The sequence below is a fragment of the Carcharodon carcharias genome, chromosome 4 (assembly GCF_017639515.1).
Source record: "Carcharodon carcharias isolate sCarCar2 chromosome 4, sCarCar2.pri, whole genome shotgun sequence".
In the NCBI taxonomy this organism is placed as follows: domain Eukaryota; kingdom Metazoa; phylum Chordata; class Chondrichthyes; order Lamniformes; family Lamnidae; genus Carcharodon; species Carcharodon carcharias.
Window position 1 is genome coordinate 44,246,037 of NC_054470.1, and position 23,555 is coordinate 44,269,591.

A 23,555-nucleotide genomic window follows, 5' to 3' on the forward strand; every position below is an offset into this window, starting at 1 on the left:
ATTTGGGATGGGCAACCAATGCTAGTCCTCCCAGCAACACCCACCTCCATGAATGGAAAACTCCAAGTAATTTTTACCTTTGTTGCAGATGTGAAGCTAACAATTGTGGATTGTCTGCCCAGTATAGACTCCCCTCAAATTTCCTTCCCAATGGAGTCAATGGGGTGGGGTGGGGTAGGTGGAGAATTTGAGGCCAGTCCAGTATGTGGTTGTTTTCCCTCCATGCTGAAAGTGAAAATGACTCCTTTTGACTTCCAACAAATAGTTACACCAGAAACCTTAACTAGGCCCCGCACCACGCCATGTCTTTTCAGCATTTCTGCTTTCATTTCACATTTCAAATATTTTCAGTTTTTCTTTTACCATTACTGTCCCATCTCAACAGTATGAATTCTCCAGTTTTGCCTATTTATTATGCCACTTAGTGGCACGTAATGGCCAAATTTCTTTTACTGTGGACACAGATCCCCATCAGGAGTCAAATTGAGATTACTAAACTGATTTTGTTTAGAAATTTTCCAGCTGTCAGAAACATCACCAGTTTTCAATGGCTCCGTGTGGTTCCCAGAAACAACAGGCTGTGTGTGAAGTAACCTCACCACCTAATCCTCAAACAGATGCCCAAAGTTGGGATCCCCAAAAATCAAAAGTTACTATTTAAAAATTCTCCATCCTAAGGTCATCACTTTGGGAACACTTTTCCCTGAACATTAATGTAGTTTGCAAATGAGCCCTTGGGTTCTTTTAATATGAAACAACTGAATCCATAGATTTTATTACCAATTTCAAAGCTTCTCGCCTTTCAGGTAAGTAACAAGCCTGAATTCTTGCTTGGTTGCAGCATATCCAAAACACATTTTCAATAACAGTCTAACAAACGTCAAGTTGTTGTCAAGTACTCACAAGGAATTAGGCTAGTTTGGAGCCAAATGATGTCTGCTGTTCAATCATAGCCAAACCTCCTGTGAACAGTGAAGGTGTCACAATCAAGGTGCAGCTACCATCAGCTCAAATATAACATGTAGTTTATAACTTGCTGATCCACGCAAAAACAGCACACTAATAGCTTGTCTCCAATATGCACTTCTTTACAAAACACTTCACACATGACTGCCAAAACAGTAACTTTGCTAACTGATATTCTGCGGGCAGTAATTCTTCCTGTAAAACATTGGATTTCCCCCACCTCACGTTGAGTACTCTTACATTAGTTTTCTGGAAACTTCTTGCTTGAACCATTTCCTTGTGCCTGCTGAATAATTAGACAGGTTTAATCTTGGCCATCAGTCACACAAACAGCCATTTCCGGCTTTAATTAGGCTCTACCTCTCTTCATATGCACACATGGTCGTGATCAGCAGGGTAGGTGGCTTGCTTTTTTTATATATAAGACTGGGATTCTCCATCTGCTTGTTCCTCACAGTTGTTCCCCTTCACTTGGAAAAAATAAAGCAGATGGCAAACTGGGAAACCATCTTGTAAGCATTGATGGCCAAAGGCTGAAAATGGACTTTCTCTGAAAATGTTTAAGAACAATAGCTGACCAGCAGAAACTGCAATGACAAAGGAGGAACAACAACATTGGCCTCAACACTTACCAGGATTTTAATTATACCTCTGTTATTTTATTTCTAAATTGAACATAAGATAACCTTCTCAGCAAATGATTAAACCAATAATAAACTGCCCTTCTACAGCAGAATACTGACCTTGATAACAATCTTTGTTTACTTTCTTTAATCATATCCTTGATAGATTTATCAAGTTTTTCTCATCTAGAGCAGGTTTGATAGTCGGCGTAGACACACAGGCACTTGTGAATGAGTCCAAAAGTAGAGGTCATAATTTTTATCCTTTCATGGAATGTGGGCATCACTGGCATGATCAGCATTTGTTGCCCATCCCTAACTGCCTTGAACTGAGTGGCTTGCTGGGCCATTTCAGAGGGTCTGGAGTCACATGTCGGCCAGACTAGGTAAAGATGGCAGATCTCCTTCTCTGAAGGACATTAGACGATATTTGTCATCATCACCATTACTGAAACTAACTTTATATTCCAGGTTTATTAATTGAATTTAAATTCCACCAGCTGCCGTGATGGGGTTTGAACACATGTCCACAGACTCGAAACGTTAACTGTATCCCTCTCCGCAGATGCTGTCAGACCTGCTGAGTTTTTCTAGGTATTTTTGTCTTTGTTCTAGATTTCTAGCATCTGCAGTATTTTGCTTTTATCCCCAAACAATTAACCTGGACCTCTAGATTACTAGTTTTGTGACATCACCACTACACCACAACCTTCTCTATAAACACAAGATAGTCACTAATTAATCTAATAAGGAATTCAAGAGAAACGTCTTTACACAGGGGTTGGTTGGAATGTGAAACTCGTTAACACAAAGAGTAGTTAAAGTGAATAGCGTAAGTGCATTTAAGGGGAAGTTAGATAAGCACATCAGGGAGAAAGGAATAGAGGGATACACTGATAAAGATTAAGAAGGGTACCAAGAGGTTCATATGGAGCATAAACGCTAACATAGGCCAGTTGGGCCAAACAGCCTAGTTCAGTGCCATGGATTCCATATTACCCATGTGTCTCACTCTGAAAAATGTACACAGCTCAGTACTGAAGTGTTTTTTTAACCAGTCTCATTCTATTTGAAGATGCATCTCAGTACAAATAATTCTGAGGAGATTTGATTGAGGTATTCAAAATCACGAGGGACCTGGACATAGTAGAGGGGGAACCTGTTCCTACTGGTGGAAGGATCGAAAACCAGAGGGCACAGATTTAAGGTAATTGGTAAAAGAAGCAAAACTGAGATGAGTAAAAACATTTTCACACAGTGAGTTGTTAGAGTCTTGGATACACTGCCTGAGAGTGTGGTGGAGGCAGGTTGAATAGAGGGAATTAGATGATTATTTGAAAAGAAACAATGTGCAGGGTTATGGGGAGAAGGCAGGAAAATGGCACTAGATGAAATGCGCATTCTGACAGCTGGTGCAGACACGATGGGCCAAATGGCCTCCTTCTGCACTGTAAGAATTCTGTGATTCTCCAATGCTGGTAACGTTGTACGTTACCAATACCTCAAACACAACATTTAGGCTTTTGGCTTCTTCATTAACACAACAACATCATTTAAATTACCTTTCTCAATTTATGCTTAAGATGTTTCCCAAAAACATTCTAATAGAGAATCAACTGTATAAGACAAATAGTTTTAAAAATGGCAGATTGCCTAGATGGCTCAGTAATATTACTGCACTACCGGTATGCTGCTCAACCATACAGACCAGAAAGATGAAAGCAAAATACTGTAGATGCTGGAAATCTGAAGTAAAAACAGAAAATGCTGGAAAAACTCAGAAGGTCTGGCATCATCGGTGGAGAGAGAAACAGGTTAACGTTTCAAGTCCATACAACTCTTATTATGAAGTTGCAACATTGGAGGCATGCATAGAATCAGAAAGGAAGGAGGGGAATGCGTGCTATCACCTTCCTGACACCATGGGATTCTCTCAGCAGCAGGGAAAGTGTTCCTGCCCAGATGCCATTTCAGGCCTTTATGTGGCTACTTAAGAGTCTTTTCCCCCTGCCACTGTCATACTACCAGCAACAGAGGGCCCTCCTTCACTTGGGAAGAGCATCCAGTAAAACCTAGGGGCCTCCTGAGGGTTCGGGGGTGGGCAGAGAAGGGTCCTTCTGATTGAGCACCCTGTGGCCCACTTTTATAAAGTGATCTGTTATTGTTTATTCTTTAAACAAAAAAAAGACATAACTTAGGAAAAATTTACAGGGCTATGGGAAAGAGCAGTGGCCTTGACTTAGTTAGTACCTCCCTCAAAAAGCCAGCACAAGCACAATGGGCAGAACAACCTCATTCTGTGTTGCGAGATCTTATGGCAACCCCAGGATATTAGATATATTCGATATTTAATTCAACAGAAATAAAAAGACTAAGCAAGGAATGGAAACAAGGTGTGTTTTAGGAATTTCCTGTGTTCCTATGTAATTAGGAAAATCTCCAAAATCGGTATGATAACATTCAGCTTTATCTTCCATTATCTCAGAACACTTTGTTTCATCTGCTGATTTATATCTATTGTTAATCCTTTTTGGCATGAAACAGCCACAATTTTCATTAATGTCAACATTTCCCTCTTTGACATCCTGCAACTTAAAAAGGATTAATCGGGTTAAAACAAAAAAACAAAAGATATGATTTGCTTGATTTCCAGTATTTACTGTAAATCCCCAGTTTTTTTTTGGAAGGGGGGGTGGAAGTATGTTCAGTTTACTGTAAACTGAACTTGCTTCTATTTCCATTTTACAGAATGCTTTTGTCCAACGTCATGACCTGACACAAGAATGAAACATTGGTGTGTTCACCCGGTTACTAATTAACTGGCTGCAATTAAGAATCTGGGAAGAATGTCCTCTGCAGTTACTGTCGCCGAGTGAAAATAAATGTGACATCACAGGAAAACCCTAAGTTCATTGGTTGGTGAGTATCGGCTAGTTTGAACTACCTAATCTAAATTGATTTCAGGTTAAAGGTGACTACTGGGGCCCAGAATCAGAGGTCTAACACTTCAGCTTCAATTCATCAGAGAGAGCGAGTTCCAATTGATTTTAAAAAGTGTATTTTGAATCTCTATTCTAACTTGCTTTTAGATTAAAGGTAAATTGGAGAAATATATTACAGATTGATAAACTAAAGACCAGTAGGAAATTTAAAAACAAATTGAAAAACTAATTAAATAAAATAGAGATGCAGGGCCAGACGATGTGTTGCAGCTGCATGATGTGGGAGCTGGTGGACCCCATTGTGGTTCCTAGTGACCACATCTGTAGCAAATGTTGGTTGCTCGAGGAACTCCAGCTCAGAGTTGATGAGCTGGAATCTGAGCTTCGGACACTGCGACACATCAGGCAGGGGGAGAGTTACCTGGACACTGTGTTTCAGGAGACAGTCACACCCCTTAGATTAACTACCTTAAATTCAGCCAGTGGTCAGGGACAGGAGGGTATGACTATGAGTGAGGCAGGTAGAGGGATCCAGGAAGTAGTGCTGCAGGAGCCTCAGCCCTTGACCTTATCCAACAGGTTCGAGATTCTTGTTCCGTGTGGACGAGAGCGGGAACTGTAGGGAGGACGAGCAAACTGACCATAGCCATTCAAGTGGGGGGAGAAATGAGAAATGTAGTTGTAATCGGGGATAGTATAGTTAGGGGAATAGATACTGTTCTCTGTAGCCAGGATCGAGAGTTCCGAAGGCTGTGTTGCCTACCTGGTGCCAGGGTTAATGATATCTCATCTGAGCTGCAGAGGAACTTGGAGTTGATGGGGAAAGATCCAGCTGTTGTGGTCCACGTAGGTACCAACGATATAGGTAGAACGAGGAAAAAGGTTCTGCTGAGGGAATATGAGCAACTAGGGGCTAAATTAAAAAACAGAACCAAAAAAGTAATAATCTCCGGATTACTACCTGAGCCATGAGCTAATTGGCATAGGGTCAATAAGATTAAAGAGGTAAATGCGTGGCTCAAAGATTGATGTGGGAGAAATGGGTTCGAATTCATGGGACATTGGCACCAGTATTGGGGAAGGAGGAAGCTATTCCATTCGGACGGGCTCCACTTGAATCATGGTGGGACCAGTGTCCTGGCAAATCGCATAACTAGGGTTGTTGATAGGGCTTTAAACGAAATTGTGGGGGGGAAGGTTCAGTTGCATGGAAATATACAAATATCAAAGTTTAAGGAGAGGGTAGGTTAATGACAAAGCTGATTGTTACCAAAAAGTGAAAGGAAGGGACAGAGTGTGTGAATGCTATATTGCACCAAACAATCATATAAGAGTAGGGAAAATTGACAATAGGGCAAACTTAAAGGCTTTGTATCAGAATGCACGTAGCATTCGGAATAAAACTAACGAGTTAACAGCGCAAACAGAGATAAATAGGTATGATTTGGTGGCGATTACTGAGACAAGGTTACAGGGAGAACAGGTTTGGGTGTTGAATATCCAAGGCCACTCAGTGTTTCGGAAGGATAGGCAGGAAGGAAAAGGAGGTGGTGTAGTTTTGTTAGTAAAGGAAGAGATCAGTGCTATAGTGAGGAATGATATAGGCACTGAAGAGCAAGACGTAGAGTCAGTCTGGGTAGAAATAAGAAATAGCAAGGGAAAAAAGTCTCTGGTGGGAGTTATCTATAGGTCCCCAAACAGTAGTTCAGCAGTAGGGTACAGTATAAACCAGGAAATACTGGGAGCATGTAAGAAAGGCACGGCAATAATCATGGGTGATTTTAATATGCATATAGACTGGACTAATCAAATTGGCAAGGGTAGCCTCAAGGGAGAGTTCATAGAGTGTAGTAGAGATTGTTTCTTGGAGCAATATGTTGTGGAACCAACCAGGCAGCAGGCTATTCTGGATTTGGTTTTATGTAATGAGATGGGATTAATTAATGCTCTCATAGTAAAAGATCCTCCAGGGAAGAGTGATCATAGCTTGATAGAATTTCAAGTTCAGTTTGAGAGCGAGAAACTTGAGTCCCACACTAGTGTTCTGGAGTTAAACAAAGGTAACTACATAGGCATGAGGGCAGATTTGGCCCTAGTGGACTGGGCAGGAAGACTACAAGGTAGGAAAGTTGATGAATAGTGGCAGATATTTAAGGAGATATTCAATTCCTCCCAAGTAAAATATATCCCAATGAGGAAGAAAGATGGTAAGAGGAGGGAAAAGCATCCATGGCTAAGCAAGGAAGTTAAAGATAACTTAAAGGCAAAAACTAAGGCATACGAAATTGCAAAGGTCAGTGGCAGGCTGGAAGATTGGGAAACTTTTAAAGATCAACAAAGGGTTACTAAAAAATAATAAAAAGAGCAAAGATAAATTAAGAAAGAAAACTAGCGCAAAATGTAAAAACTGATAGCAAAAGCTTCTACAAGTATATAAAAGGAGAGAGAGTAGCCACAGTGAATGTTGGTCCCTTGGAGGATGAGACTGGCGAGTTAATCGTGGGGAATGCAGAAATGGCAGAGAAACTTAATCAATATTTTGCCTCAATTTTCACAGTGGAGGACACTAGTATCACCCCAATAGAACAGGTAGTGCAGAGGGTATAGAGAAGGAGGAACTTAGAACAATGACCTTCACTAGAGAAAAAGTACTGAGCAAACTATCGGGATTAAAGGGTGACAAGTCCCCAGGACCTGATGGCCTTCATCCCAGGGTCTTAAAGGAAATGGCAGTGGACATAGTGGATGCATTGGCTATAATATTCCAAAATTCCCTGGATTCTGGAAAGGCTCCAGTGGATTGGAAAAATGCTAATATAAACACCCTTATTCAAAAAGGGAGGGAGACAGAAAGTAGGAAACTATAGACCAGTTAGTTTAATGTCTGTCGTTGAGAAATTGTTGGAATCCATTATTAAGGAAGTGGCAATGGGGCATTTGGAAAGTCAAAATGCAGTCAAGCAGTTAGCATGGTTTTATGAAGAGTAAATCATGTTTCACTAATTTGCAAGAGTTCTTTGAAGATGTGACAAGCAAAGTAGATAATGGGGATCCTGTAGATGTAGTATATCTGGACTTCCAGAAGGCCTTTGGTAAGGTGCCGCACAAAATATTAATACACAAGATGAGATCACACAGAGTTAGGAATAATATATTAGCTTGGATAGAGGATTGGTTAACCAACAGAAAGCAGAAAGTCGGGATAAATGGGTCTTTTTCTGGATGGCAAGCTGTAACTAATGGGGTGCCACAGGGTTCGGTCCTTGGGCCTCAACTATTTACAATCTATATTAATGACTTGGATTCAGGGATAGAAGGTATTATAGCTAAATTTGCAGATGACACCAAAATAGGTGGAAAAGTAAGTTGCAACAAAGAAATAAGAAATTTACAAATGGATATGGACAGGTTAGATGTTTGGCAGATGGGGTTTAACGTGGATAAATGTGAGGTTATCCATTTTGGCTGGAAGAATAAAAAGGCGACTTATTATTTAAATGGAGAGAAACTTCAGAATTCTTCAGTGCAGAGGATCTGGGTGTCCTTGTACATGAATCGCTGAAAGCTAGTATGCAGGTACAGCAGGTAATAAGGAAGGCAAATGGAATTTTGGCATTTATTGCTAAAGGAATAGAGTGTAAAAATAGGGAAGTGTTGTTGCACAAGGCATTGGTGAGACCGCACCTGGAGTACTGTGCACAGTTTTGGTCCCCTTACTTGAGGAAGGATGTAGTTGCATTGGAGGCGGTTCAGAGGAGGTTCACTAGATTGATTCCAGAGATGCGGGGCTTGACTTATAAGGACAGATTAAGTTGTTTAAGCCTATACTTGCTAGAGTTTAGAAGGATGAGAGGAGATCTAATTGAGGTATATAAGATGCTATGGGGAGAGACTAAGTAGACATGGAGCGGATGTTTCCCCTTGTGGGGCATTCTAGAACAAGGGGCCATAGTTTTAGGCTAAGGGGTGGTAGATTTAAATCAGAGATGAGGAGGAATTACTTTTCTCAAAAGGGTCGTGAATCTGTGGAATTCACTACCTCAGAGCGCAATGGATGCCGGGACACTGACTAAATTTTAGGAGGCGTAGAGAGATTTTTAATTAGTAACGGGTTGAAAGGTTCTGGGGAGAGGGGGGGAAATTGGAGTTGAGGCCGAAATGAGATCAACCATGATCGTATTGAATGGCGGGGCAGGCTCAAGGGGCTGAATTGCCTACTCCTGCTCTTAGTTCTTATGTTCTAAGATAACCTCAGTTCGTCTACAATTTCATTCAGTCCGAACCCTTGTAAAAAAGTGAATGCAATAGCACGTCACAGTTCATTTAAGCCCATCATGAGTTTTCTCTGCATCAGTTGTGGAACATGCAGATCTCACTAATATTTACGCAAGAAATATTTCACAGATGATTGAGGATAATCTTCACTCCTTATGATATGCTTCAGCTGTGAATGTGAATCAGTTTGGAACTTACAGCTGTTTGGGATCATAATGTACCATCTGAAAGGTGAGAATTTATTCTTGGATGTTAGCTCTGACCAAAATACTCCAGCTCCGAATTTTAATCCAGTGCATTCCTATTTAGGATGCACAACTGAATTTAGTACTAAATACAAGCCAGTAATACACTGTCATTTGCCCAGGTTCAATTTCTCTGTTAGATGATATTAAAGCATCAGCACAAGTTAGAGCACTATAATAATGCAGCTATACTGAGTGGAGAGAATTGAGGTCATGCATGTGACTCTCCAATAGGGTTGCCAACTGTGATTAAGTGTATTCTTGAAGATTTCATCACACATCTTGCCCCACCTACCACCTGCACCCGGCTTCAGCCATTAGTCAGCCAACACATTCATCCTTGTGACGTACTGCCTTTCTACACTAATTTGAAAGCAAAAATATTCATTACCCAATTTGATTATTCTTGACTGTCAGCAAAACAACTTTTTTCTCTGGTTCAATATGTTTATATTTGCTAACAAGAAATGTTCAAAGAAAATGACAAAAAAAAAATCTTATTTGTTGTCCTAATGATTTTTCTCCAGAGTTTCACACAGCAGAGTCCTGGAGATTAACCTTCAATTCCTGGAGATTCCAGGCCAGTCCTGGAGGGTTGGCAACCTTACTCTCCAATTATTGAGTTACCCAACTTCAACCATGTTGCTATAGGGCATGGGGTGGATACTGAGCCTGTTCAGGGACGAGGGAAACTTGGAGGATATCAGATGGATTTTGACTTTTGGGCTGCTAACTGCCTGCCTGTTTCAGTGGCAAAAGGGTTGGAGCAATTTTGAGGTCTGGGTTTCATTTAAGTGGGAATGGTGAGCTGTGGGCTCAAAACAGCTGTCCTGGTGCAAGCCACTGGAAGGAGGATGATGTTAGGCTGGCAATGGCCCGGAGTATTTTTGAGGAGCCATGAGACATAACATTAAAAAACTTCTGAAACAGCCAACAGCAATTACCTTTAACCATGCTCCATCCATATATCCCTTAAAATTGCAAAATGGTCCTAACTATGTCATTCATAGGACATCTTCTGCATAAGCAAGAAGCCTCCTGCCTTATACATGCAGACAATTTGGTCACACAAGGGAAGGCATTTTAAATGGCAGTAAACAGAATGTCAGCATTAATAGGCGATAAGTCTACTGACGCCATTTCGAGGCCTTATAACACTGATTTCAGCTAGCTAAAAGTCACCCTGTCCGTGGGAGGTGGGGGGGAGAATTTTGGCAATAGCATGCCGTTCTCGATGGCTTAACTCAAAGTGGGTGACACTTCCACTCTCTTGCTTTTTCCCACATGATTACAGTTAAAATTTAAAGTGCCAATGCTGTGCATGGGAGACACGTGTGATCACATGTCGGGGGAAGCTTTTCTGTGGTGAAACCCGCCATCAGCTGACAATGCAGCAGGTACAGGCGGCCTATAGAAGGGCCTCCTGGACAAACAGGGAGGCTCCAAATTACCGCCAAAACTTTCTTGCCCAACTTCCATTGCTATAAAACTTATTGAGAACACAGAGTTGGCACGGGTGCTTTTCAAAATTAAATTTCACTTGTAAATATTTCACATTATATTGATGTCACGTTTTTCCAATATGCATCACTGTTATTTGTTGAGATAGCTTAGCCAGAGAGCTAAATGGCACACCTCATGGCTAGTATGCACTGACTGTTACAGGGGAGTTAGGGATATTTCCTTTATTGTGTAAGAAAGGATGATGTGTTTTTGCATTCACTCTTTATTGAATGTTCATATTAGTGTCCAATGTTGTACTTGCCAATCTGTGGACATGTCTGGACTTGCATGTCTTTCCTTACTATTCATTGTAAAGAACATTGTCCGAGATCACTCTTAGTGGGATAAATGAAACATTGTAGAAGATCTCAAAGCCCTGTGAGGACTCTGCCAGCCAACACCCTAAGATAGACACACATTTGGACAGTACTGACACCACCCTTTAGGCCCTTCATTTCTTTTTTTATCTTGACCCACCATCACCCCTCCCCCCACCATACCCAGGATGCCAGGCCTTTACCATTTCACTCCTCCCCCCCAACCCCACCCTCTGTCCTCCCCAAATCCCTCTTCCGCTCCTCTCCATGACTCCAATTGCACTCCACACCAATCCTCCCCCCCACCCCACCCCCCAACTGACTCGCCCTTGCAGGTCCCAAGCCTCCATGCAAGCTGACAATCTCCTGCTCCCCTCCCTTGTGCCGTAGAGCTAAACAAAGAAAATTGCTGACCTTACACACAGCTGCACAAAGCCTACCACTGCGTGCCACCTTTAAACAAACGTGAACGAGATTCTCGCTGACTTTAGCTTGAAGGTAGGATGTAATTTTAAAAAGTTTTGACGCTGATGAGTATTCATGGAATGCAAGTGCATTATAAGTGTGAACCCACCACGAGGCTCAACATGCCACTGACTTAATCTCTGTATCTCAACCCATCATCAGGAAATCAAAATTTCACATCCCTCCTAATTAAGCCAACATGCACACATGTTTCCTGCTCTTGCAGGCTCCTTAAAATCCACCCCTATAATTCTAGGTCACTCTCATGCAAATCCCACCAACAAGTTTCACGGCATCACTGCAAGACGCCTACTGCCATCTTCACAGTGTTTATAAGAGAGAACGTTGGGAAAGGAGAGAAGAAAATAACTCAAAAGAAAATGAAATCTAAATGAGCATAATTAACATTAGTCTAGAAATTCTTAGTTAAAATTTGATATTTTTTTGAAAACTTCAGCAATAGAAAAGAAGATTTACATTTACATAGTGCTTTTCACGGCCACCGTATGTCCCAGAACGCCTTACAGCCACTGAAGTACTTTTGAAATTTAATCACTGTTGTTATGCGGAAAATGCAGCATTCAATTTGCGCACAACTCCCACAAACACCAATGTGTCAATGACTAGATAATCTGTTTTTGTGATTTTTTCCCCCCACTTTTTCTAGCTTTTACTTTAACATTAAACAGATTCCACGTAAGCTGAATATGAATTAACAGGCAAATTATGGTCGGTATGAACTATAAATCACACATGGAAGAGCAGATACAACAAAGACTATCTGATGGAGGGATAAATATTAACCAACACACAGGGACTGATTCTTGTGCTCTTCTTCGAAATAGTGCCAAGGATCTTTTACATCCTGCTGAGCAGGCAGATGGGTCCTCAATTTAACGCCTTATCCGAAAGACAGCACCTCCAACAGTACAGCACCCCCTCAGTACTGCACTAAAGCGTCAGCATTGATTTTTATGCTCAAGCTCTGAACTGGAAATTGAACCTAGAAGCGTGAGATTCAGAGCTGACAGTGCTACTTACAGCTGGCAGGTGACAAGAGATGGAATACTTATTGGATATGCTCCATTTTTCAGGTTGTTTCCGTAAAACTTTGTACCTATTGTTTAGCATTTCTGGATCTGGTATTTTGTTAAAATCTTCACGAATTTGATACTAAAATGTCATTTTATTAAGCACAAACAAGTAATTGGCCCTAGAGAAATTTAAAGAAATGTCATTTGTAATTCTAGACAGCAACTCTAAGCCACTTTATCCTCCATAAACTATCAGTACTTAATAATCATGTCATGGCACACATACACCCTAAAGAATGAACAGAACTGATTGTATTGTAGCCAAATTTGCTGATGATACAAAGATAGGTAGTAAAGCAGGTTATGAGGAGGATACTAAGAATCTGCAAAAGAGATATAGATAGGTTAGGCGAGTGGGCAAAACATTGGTAAATGAAGTATAATGTGGAAAATAGGCAGTTATCCATTTTGGTAGAAAGAAAAGAAAAACAGAATATTATTTAAATGGAGAGACACTACAGAATGCTGCAGTACAGAAAGATCCGAGTGCCCTTGCATATGAATCACAAAATGTCAGCATGCAGATACAGCAAATAATTAGGAAGACAAATTAAATGTTGATCTTTATTGCAAGGGAGGTAGAGTATAAAATTAGGGAATTCTTGCTACAGTTGTACAGGGCATGGGTGAGACGCACTTGGAGTGGTCTATACAGTTTTGGTTTTCTTACTTAAGGTGGGTGTACTTGCATTGGAAGCAGTTCAGAGAAGGTTCACTAAGCTGATATCTGAAATGAAAGGATTGTCTTATGAGGAAACATTGAGCAGATTAGATCTACATATAATGGAGTTTAGGTGATCTTATTGAAACACATAAGATCTTGAGGGGGCTTGACAGGGTAGATGCTTAAGAGTGTGTTTCCTCTCATGGGGGAATCTAGAACTAGGGGACACAGTTTAAAAATAAGGGTTCTCCCATTTAGGATGGTGATGAGGAAGAATGTCGTCTGCGGCTTTTAGTCTTTGGAATTTTCTTTGCCAGCGAGCAGTGAAGGCTGGGTCATTGAATATGTTCAAGGCTGAACTGGACAGATTTTTGATTGTCAAAGGAGTCCAGGGTTGTGGGGACAAGCAGGACAATGGTGTTAAGGCATAATCAGATCAGCCATGATCTTATTGAATGACTGAGTAAGCTCAATGAACCAAATGGTCCATTCCTGCCTCTATTTCTTCTGATCTTATCTTAACTTTAAATGGTAAACCATTCATCTTCAGCTGGCCTTTTCGCTTTGTTTCTGTTCTCTCTAATGATCATGGGGGGTCACATAAAGTCTGAGGCATTAAAATGGGGTCACACCAGGAACAAGTTTGGGAAGCACTGCTCCAATCTAATTTAAAGCTCTGTCCAAAGAGATCACGGTGTCCCTGAATCAACATCAAAGTTGAAGGGAAGATCTTGTCTGTGCATACATAATTGTGGAGAAGCAACAAACACAGATGTGCAGATGTTTGTGAATATGGCCAAAAGGTTGGTCCAACCATGCCAGCTTCACTGATATCACTGCCTAGAACTTATATTGGGTCAGCATTATGAGAATTAAAATGTTACCTTTATGCTGAATAAACACAACCTTAGCACGGAATCATCCCAGATTTGAGCTAAGTGAGGTAGCGGGCGTGAAAAAAGACATTTTACCTGCTGGCCACAATAGTGGGATTTTGCGCCGTACTGTCCCTTTCCCAGTGCGCCCTGCCTCATTAATAACGCATTCGTGGGAAGCACCCCAAATTGCTAGCAGGCAGGCTCAGATTTGCCCGCCATGCCGTGACCTCAGTGTTTCCTTGCTCCAGGCGCCATATTTAAAGCACATCAGAGCGCAGCCAGGACCAGGACTGCTCCAGGCAACAGATGGCTCCAAAAGCAAAGAAGAGGGCAGCCCCCAAATTTAGTCACGTCTCTCTGAGTAGCGGTCAGTGCCACCGGGGTGCAGAGGAGGTCAGCCACCTAGTGCAGGAAGAGGATGAATACTCTCATCCGTTCCGCTAGGGTAAGTCAACCACCTCATCACTCTCAACTCACACATTCACAAATATATCACACATCCACAGGGATGATCTCACACCTCAAGGGACAACACCACTAACTCTCACACACACCCTCACATCTCCATCTAGCTCATATCCACTAAAGCTCACGTCCTCATCCTGTCCATGGTTCCACTCACCACACAAACATTCCACACAGTGCCATGTGTCCTGCTCACACTCTCTCCATCTGTTTTCAAGCAGGAGAAGCTGGCTCACAGCAGCAGGGAGAGGTCCCTGACCGGGGGAGGAGTGGCCCACATTAGGCCCCTCACTCACTTTGAGGAGTGTACCATCGCGCTGACTGGCGAGCACAAGGACTGTACCTGCGGCGATGGTGAGGTCAGCAGCGAACACCCTCATAAGCATCCTGCACATCATCTCTCTCTTAACGCAAATGTGAGCGCTCCCTCTCCTGCTTTGGACTCTGCTGCCATGCACTAATTACCTCTACTTTGGTTCACAGGGAGCTCTGCCAAGAGACCGACACCCTCAGCCAGCCATTCCCTCAGCTCCATCCAGATCCTCACTTCCAGTAAAGAGGACACTTCCTCCATTGGAGAGCTGGAAATAAGCAGCCTGGAGGACCCATCACAGCCCTTACCCACACCCCCCACCAGCGCAGAGACACACACCTCGGTGGGACCTAGATCTAGAGCAGGTTCAGGTTCACAATCTGGTGGTCAACACATGGACCCGTGTCCACAGCAGGAGGAGGCAGGTTCAGCCGAGCTCCCACGCACCCGGAGGACTACTGGGGAAGAGGCATCTGTGAGATCCGAGTCAGATTATAAACCTCTGGATTTGGCCTTCCAACTCATCGAGGAGAGTCAACAGAAGGTGGGGGAACATCATGCAGAGCTGTTGGAAGCCCTCAGCAGGGTGGCACACAAGTTGGAGGAGCGCGTCCACCTGCTCTCTGATGAAGTGGTGCCCACATGTGCATACGTGGAGGTCTCAATGGGAAGGATGGCGGACACCATGGAAACCCTGGTCCAGCAGAATATGGAGATACACACAGACCTGCACTCCATCGTGGGAGCCATGGCTGAGTTCCTGCAATGGCAACACGAGGGGGAAACGGGGCACCTCAATGTCCCTCCAGGTGTTCCTTCCTCCCAATGAGTCAGACGGGCCCCTTGGGCACCCAAAGAGAAAAGAGGTAGCTGGATACTCCTGGGTCATCCACTCAGGAATCTCAGCGCTGTCCACTCCCTCCGACTCCCCTTTACCAATGATTGCCCCGCCCTCCTCCTCCCCCCTCCTCTCCCAAACTTGTCCTCTGTCACCATTGAGGCAGCAGCTAGCCCACAGGAGGACAGCTAAAGAAAGCTGGAGCCCTCAAGGCCTCAACTCTCCATAGGATGCATGTCAAAGTCATCGGAGGCAACAATCATTGCTCAGCTGTCTCCACCCCTGCTGCGGTTGTCAGGGCAGCACCTAGACGAAATGGTAGGCCTAGAAAGTTTCAGGATTTCTGATCAAAAGTGGTTGCACAGGTGAACACATTTTATTACTTTATAATCTGAAAATATATTCACTTTCATTGAATAATGTGTAATGTTGTCTTTCTGCTTCATTGACAGGCTTAGTGAGTCCTCTCACTGCATCCCCCTACTAACAGTTCAGCTGCACACGGCTGGACCATGAGTGATTCTGGAGGGAGAAGTGTGTGTGTGTGTGGCAGGGCCTTTCGGAGCCATATGCAAGCACTCTCCCATGCACGCAAAGCCTTCATCCATGACACTCGCCTTACTGTCCTGAACATTTTCAGTGCTGCCTGTTGGGGTTGTCTTTCAGTTGTCCATCTGAGCTCACCTGCATCGCCGCCCACCCACTGACTGCACTCCCATGCAGCACCTGTGCCCATCCAACATGAGGCTCCGCTTGCTTCAATTTCTGTGAAATGGTAGTTGTCAAGTTTATCGTTAGCTCCTCTGTCCTTTCCCCTCCCCTTGTCACCCATGTCCTTTAACCCATCACTGTGGACCTCCCTGGCATCACCTTCCAACTCCCCACCATCATCTACCAACCAGAACACTTTTCTTTCCAAGATGTCCAGGTGAACGTGCACATTCACTACCTTCCTGAAAATCCCATCCCGACCCACACTGAACTCCCTGACCTCCTCCTTCCCACCCCCAGGGTGTCTGCCTCTGAGTCCTCACCAACCACCCTTGCTGTCCCTTCTTCTGTTACCGATGTACTCTCACCCTCCCACCCTACCGGCTCCCTCTGCCCCTCTGTCACCATTCCCTTCTAGCACGCCCACCTTCATTGATGCCACAGATCTCTCCCTTGCGCGTTCACATAGACATCCTTCCTCCACCTTCACTTCCTCGTTCCCCTGAACATCATCCCCTCTCTGAACTCCCCTGCTCCCCACCTCCCCGCAATTCTCCTCCCACCCACCCACTCCCGCCACCTTCCCCTCTCCAAACTCCCTCCACCTTCCGCTCTCTGAACTTCCTTCTCCCCTTACACCAGACACCTTCCCCCTTCCAAACTTCCCCCTTTACACCTACCTCCCCACTTGCAGCATTCTCCCTCGTTCCACCCTCCTCCCCCCGTACACTAGCCTAACCCCTCCCAACCTCACCACCCCCAATGCCTTCGTCTCCCCACCTCATCCCTGTGGTACACCTTCCTCGCCCACTCACAACTAGACCTCCCCCCCCCCCCCATTCCCTTCGCCAATCATCCATATCAGCCAATGGCCAAGACGGTGATGTTCCAAAGTAGGCCCGAAGCATTAACTGAGACCTCCAACCTTCCAAGAGCTGCTTTGTGTGAGCCATGTCCACGAGGATCCATTCAGCAGGCGATGCACGTGTTCCCCCAGGGTCCGGGAGTTGTAGGGTTCCAGCATCATCTTCTCCTCGATGTCCGCGATGTGAGCAAGGCCCTAACAGTAAGTCCCAACTCTGTACATCACACGTGTCCAGACATGTTCTGGGCTGGTGTGTTTTCCCGCTGGCATAATGGTAAATCTGGCATGGGGGACGATTCCGGTCGCCCTTACATTGCATCCCATTAGCGGGATGCAAATAGCGTTCACGCCAGCCCCCAGCGGGTTTGGTGTTCTGCCATAGCTGGCACCATTGGCTGATCCAGCTGTGATTTCACAACAGCATGAAACCAATTTCTGGCCCTCGTGCCAAATTGCTCCCCCCCATGGCGTCCGCCACCAACGGGACCAATAATTCCGCCCTTAGAAGATAACACCACGAGAAAACAGATCATTTCCAATATTAGTTTACCTTTGCAGACCGCATTCAGCCAGAGATAAATACTCTCAGGTTCACAAGAATCAGACAAAATCTGATACTGAGCCAAAGAAGAAATCAAACATTAGGATAAGTCAAAAGCTTGGTCAACGAGTTAGATTTTTAAGGAGCAAAGTCACAGAAAAAAGACAAGTAGGGAAGCAAAGAGGCTTAAGGAGGGAATTCCAGACCTTAGGTAGACAACAGAAGACCTGACCACAATGGTGAAGGAAGCGAAATGGGAAATGCACAAAAGGCCAGAGTTGGAGGAATGCTGTTCTTGAAATGAAATGGAAGAAATTTGAGAGGTAGGGAGGGGAAAAACCCTGGAGGGATTTGAACGTGAGGATGAAATTTTTAAACCTAATGACTGGGGGCCAATGTAGATCAGCGAACACAGTGGTGATGAGTGAACTGTACTTGACAAGAGTTACAATAGGGAGACTATTGGATGAGATTATGTTTCTGTAGGGTGCAAGATGGGAACCTGGCCAAGAGATTAATAGAATGGTTGAGCCTATAGGTAATAAAGGCACAAGCGAGGGTTTCAGCAGCTGTTAAACTAAAGTAGGGTCAGAGACAGGCAATGTTTTGGAGGTGGAAAGAGGCTGTCCCTCTGATGGAGAGGATATAGGGTCAGATGCAGGGTCAAATGCCTCAGACAGTGGTTAGGGATCGGAATAGTATCAGAGGGTAGGGGATGGAGTCTGTGGTGGACAAAGACTAAGTTTACTTGAAGGAAATTTTCAATTAATCCAAAACTGAATATCAGACAAGCAGTCTGATAACTCAGACAGTGGAGGGGTCAAGAATGGTGGCAGTGAGGTAGAACTGAAAGCCAACCCCAGTGATAAATCAATCAGAACAGACTATGGGTGTGTAATAACGAAGACTAATTTGTGCATGGATCATTTTTAACTGTTTAAACTCCATATTAATTGGAAAACAACTCAACCTTGCTGGACACCATTAATGACTTGTGGCTATAATTGAAGTTCACTACACTGTCTTCTGAGGCCATCAACGAAGATACCACAGAACTTTGGCAAACCCTGTCTTAAACATGATGTGTACTGTACATTGCTGTAACCAATCATGTGACTCTAGTTGAGGTCAAGATCCACCTATATTTGACCGAACGCACAAATCGAATGCAATGTAATCAGACTAGACACTTTACAAGGAAGTTGCCAGGAATGGAGAATTTTAGCTATGGAGAAAGACTGGATTGGGAGGGGATGTTTTCCTTGGAACAGAAGAGGCTGAGGGGAGATTTAATAGAGTTGTATAAAATTATCAGGGGTCTAGATACAATGGCTATGAAGGACCTATTTATTTCAAGAGGTCAAGAACCAGGGGCATAGATTTAAAACAATCAATAGAAATATTAGAAGGGGGTTTAGGAGAATTTTTGCACCCAGAGAGTGGCAGGTGTCTGGAACTCACTGCCCGAAAGGGTAGTAGAGGCAAAAAAAACCCTCATCACATTTTTAAAAATCTTGGAAGCTGTTGTTGTTGTTGAAGTGCTGTTACCAACAAGGCAACTGGAAAGTGAGATTAGGTTCACTTTATAGGCCTGCAGACATTATGGGCCAAATGGCTTCCTCTTGCACTGTCAATTTTCTATGTTTCAATGTTTACAGGCAATATCCCAAATACAGACTATTAAGAACTCCCTGTTTCTTTAAGCGACCAAATTCCTCCAGAACTGAACCCTTAATTTCTTGGAATACAATCAGCAACACATAGATGAAGCACATCCCAAGCTGAATTAGTTCCGAAGATGTCATATTGGACTGTTTCTGTTTCTCTCTGCACAGATGCTGCCAGACCTGCTGAGTTTTTCCAGCATTTTCCGTTATACCTCCACCTCAATGAACTTTGGACTGAGCACGATGTTGAATCCTTCTTCCACCACCTTCATCTCCTTGCTCACTTCTTTAGGAAGGAGTCCTCCCTCCTGCTCAATGGAGTCTTTCACCCCCCACTAGTATTGTCCCTCTGGCCTCTTACCCACTCTTGATCTTTTCATTGCAAACCATTGGTGTGACATCGGTCATCTTAATTTCTCTGTTCCCCTTACCCACTCTAACCTCTCTTCCTCTGAACTTACTGCACTCTGTTCTCTAAGGTCTAACCCTGACTTTATCAAACCTGCTGACAAGGGTGGTGATGTTGCTGCCTGGCATACCAACCTCTACTTGCAGAGGCTGAGCGCCAACTCTTGGACACTTCTTCCTACTTCCCCCTGGACCATGACCCAGGACTAAACATCAAGCCATTGTTTCCAGGACTGTCACTGACTTCATCGCCTCTGGAGAGATCTTCCCTCCACAGTCTCCAACCTCCTAGACCTCAACCCCATACAGCCCGCTTCTACCTCCTCCCCAAAATCTAGTTCCAATGAACAGTCATATTGAATTTGAAACGTTAAGTATGTTTCTCTCTCCGCAGATGCTGCCAGACCGGCTGAATTTTTCCAGCGCTTTCTGTTCTTATCCTAAGCTGAATTACACCTGGTAAACGTTCTCTGGAAACATCTGGACTGAGAAACTGAAGAGTTTTGACACCAGGAAGCTGTATCTTCATGTGCTACTGACTGCAAAGTGTTGCCAATCTCCTTTTGTATTCCCCAATGATAGTCCTGCTAAGGTTGGGAAAAATTGCTGGCAAGAGGAGGGAGTGATTCTATTCTCTCCTTGTAAACACACTGGCCCAGAACTGCAGCAAGTCCCCATTATAATATTTACACTAGCTTTTTCAGCACTTTATTTCCTCTGGCCAGAACCTTTGTACATGCAATACATGCGTTTTTGATAGGTTGTTTTGCTTTCATTCCATCCTCGTGTTATTGTTACATTGTTGTAATTGGTTCTTCAGTACCAATTGCATTGGCATTTATCCATTTTTTATTTTTGGCAAAAAGAAATTTTGAATAAAATATCTGAAAGCTCAAATTCCAAGTCAATCAGCAAATAATATTTGGGAGCACAGGAGCATTAGACAGAGTTTAAGAGCCATTCAACTAAATTCGGATTAACAGAGAAACTGGACTTCACAAGAACTTGATAGATGGGGGAACTGACGTATGTACGTTCTGGGTACATTCACTAAGACACATTTTCATTAAGACACATTTTCAACAATGAGATAGCAGAGGATTAAATGGCCCCCAGTGCAAACAGGGAATTTCTATCTGTGTATGTTGTTGCTTAACAGGGAGAGGTACAGATAAGGTAAAGGAAGCTGGGGTTGAGGGGGTGGCAGAGAGAGAGATACATGTTAGGGATAATGAAGCAGGTGTAGTGATAATAGGAAGCAGTGACCGGAAAATCGGAGCTTATCTCTGTCTGAGTTACTGTGGAATCAGGGAATGGGTCACCTGTCAACTACTGTACAATAAATTACTGGAGAAAGGAGTTCAGGATTCCTTCTAACACACTTGCAGTGATCAGTAATTAAAACATCAAATCCGCATCCGTTTTAAAATTTACAACAAACCTTTTTAAATAATTGCGCCGGGTAAAAACTATTGAATTAACACAATGAATAAATCGCCTAGTATCTAATCGAGACAAAACGAAAACATGTTCTGTCAAAAACTGTTAAATGTGACCTGAAATGAATAACAGCGGACATTTGCGTTTGTTTGGTTTTTCTGGCCAATGGTCTTTTATATGGAGAAGTCACATTCTCATGTTCCAGGACTGAAGGATGCAATTTAAACGCGAGGTCCGGGATCTGCTGTGGAGAAGCTGCAGATTTCTCAGCCTCCAGGCTAACCGTGCTGTGAAAGCAAGGCTGATATCTACAGGCGGGTGCCAGCCAAACATCCTCCTCATACATCTGCAACCTCAGCTTCAAAAACCATCTACAGGATCCAAACCAGAAATACTTCATCCAGTTTAGAAAGCAGCATTTCAGAATGAATGCAATTATCTCCCTCAGCTCTTGAACTCACAATCACACGCAAAAAATAAAATCTGGTGAAGAGACATGTAAATCCGAAGACCATTAATGTCTACACTGGCAACATGCAAATGGCCTTGGACGCAAATTAATGCTAATTAAAGTGTTGATTCTTGGTAATGTCACCGTAATGGATACCAGAAATCAGATCACCCATTCATTCTGAAGAAAGGATAAAAAGCAGCACATTGCTGCTCACGTTAAGCTGCCTTTCCACAGAAGTGAATGAGTGCGTCGCAGACTCTACATCGTTCACCCAACTAAAGCAAGGGGGAAGAGAGAAAAAAAAAACATGCTGGAAATCGGAGGTCGGGTGAAAAATAAAGCGAAGTTCACACACCTCAGCCTTGTGTCTATTGCTCCTGCCTGGTGCCTGCTCTGTGGATGGTTCCCGCAGAGACGCTGCCTCCCCTGTCTCCTCTGTCAGTCTCAGCACACAGCGCTTCCCCCAGTCTGTCTGTCCCTCACTCTCTGCCACTGCCTCTCCCAAGCTGGCCAGCGTTAAAGCATTGCTCCAAACAGGAAGATGGCGACGCTGGGCTCTTGAGTGTAGAGAAGACTGAAAAAGCTCTGCTGCCTGGAAAGAAAGAAAACCGAAACGGCAAATAATGAGGGTGGGTGGGTGGGTGGGGGGTGTGGAAGGAGGAGCCCGAGCAATCCCTCCTCCCTCAGAGACTGTGAGAGGGCGAGCAGCGCCTTTGCTGGTCTCACTTGGGACAGCACCATCACGGGGCATTTTTAAATCTTCCCCTGCTCACTTTTACCAGTGCCAAACGCAGTGAGAAGAGAGACAGACACCTTGGGATATGGGGAGTAGGATTCCAGAAGTGTGTGAATGTTTCGGATACCAGCATCAGCATAGCCCACAACCCCTCAAAATATTCGCATTCCTCCAATTCTATGCTCTTGTGCGGCCCTGATTTTGCTCTATCTTTTGTGGCCATCTCTTTAACGGCCTAAACTCTGAAATTCCTTCCCTAAATCTCTCAGCATCCCCACCTCTTCTCTTTTAGTACACTCCTTAAAAACTACATCTTTGACCAAGCATTTGATCACCTATTTTGGAATTTCTTTATCAATACTGTGGCTACAAGAGCAGGTCAAGAGGCTAAGAATCCTGCCGTGAGTATCTCACCAAAACCTGTCCACCATCTACAAGGCATTAGTCAGGATTGTGATGGAATACTCCCCACTTGCCTGGATGTGTGCAGCTCCCACAACACTCAAAAAGCTTGACACCAACCGGAACAAATCAGCCCACTTGATTGGCACCACATCCCCAAACATTCACTCCCTCCACCACCGACACACAGTGGCAGCAGTGTGTACCTTCTACAAGGTGCACTGCAGAAACTTACCAAGGCTCCTTAGACAGCATCTTCCAAACCCACGACCAATACCATTTAGAATGACAAGAGCAGCAGATGGGAACACCACCACTTGGAAGTTCCCCTCCAAGCCACTCACCATCCTGACTTGGAAATATATCGCCAAAGATGCAGTTAAAGAGTGTTTTGAGAAAGTGGCGATGGAGCAGGAAAAGTGGCAAGGTGGCAGGGACTGGGTAAAGAATTCCAGAGGGCAGAAGCATAATGGCTGAATGAACAGCTGCAAATAGTAGAGCAGAGGGAGCAAGAGATCTGGTGAAGTTTGATGCTTGAGGGGCTGAATGGCCTACTCCTATTCTTATGTTCCTACAAGGATTGTCTGATTGTTTGGAAGTGGTTTGATTGGGATGAGGAAGCCTCAATAGGGCTTGAACTAGTCCAGATGAAGCTGACTGCCTTTAGCCAGGCTGGATAAACAGCAATGTGTTCAAGTTTATGGTCTGCAGATTTAAACTGCTGAGGTGCTGTTATGTCAGGG

The 23,555-nt window shown here is 43.8% G+C and overlaps 1 protein-coding gene across 3 annotated transcripts in view; it reads right to left on the reverse strand.

Moving 5' to 3' along the window:
• cdc42se2 (CDC42 small effector 2) overlaps positions 1-22,291 on the reverse strand; it is a 216,559-nt gene extending 194,268 nt beyond the window's left edge. For 2 of the 3 annotated variants that reach the window (XM_041186688.1, XM_041186681.1), the window contains exon 1: positions 22,030-22,291. The gene's annotated coding sequence lies outside the window, so the exon portion shown is untranslated. Of the gene's footprint in view, positions 1-903; positions 945-22,029 lie in introns of those variants that run through there. The other variant, XM_041186683.1, reaches the window with a different exon arrangement.
• Between the last annotated feature and the right edge of the window lie 1,264 nt (positions 22,292-23,555).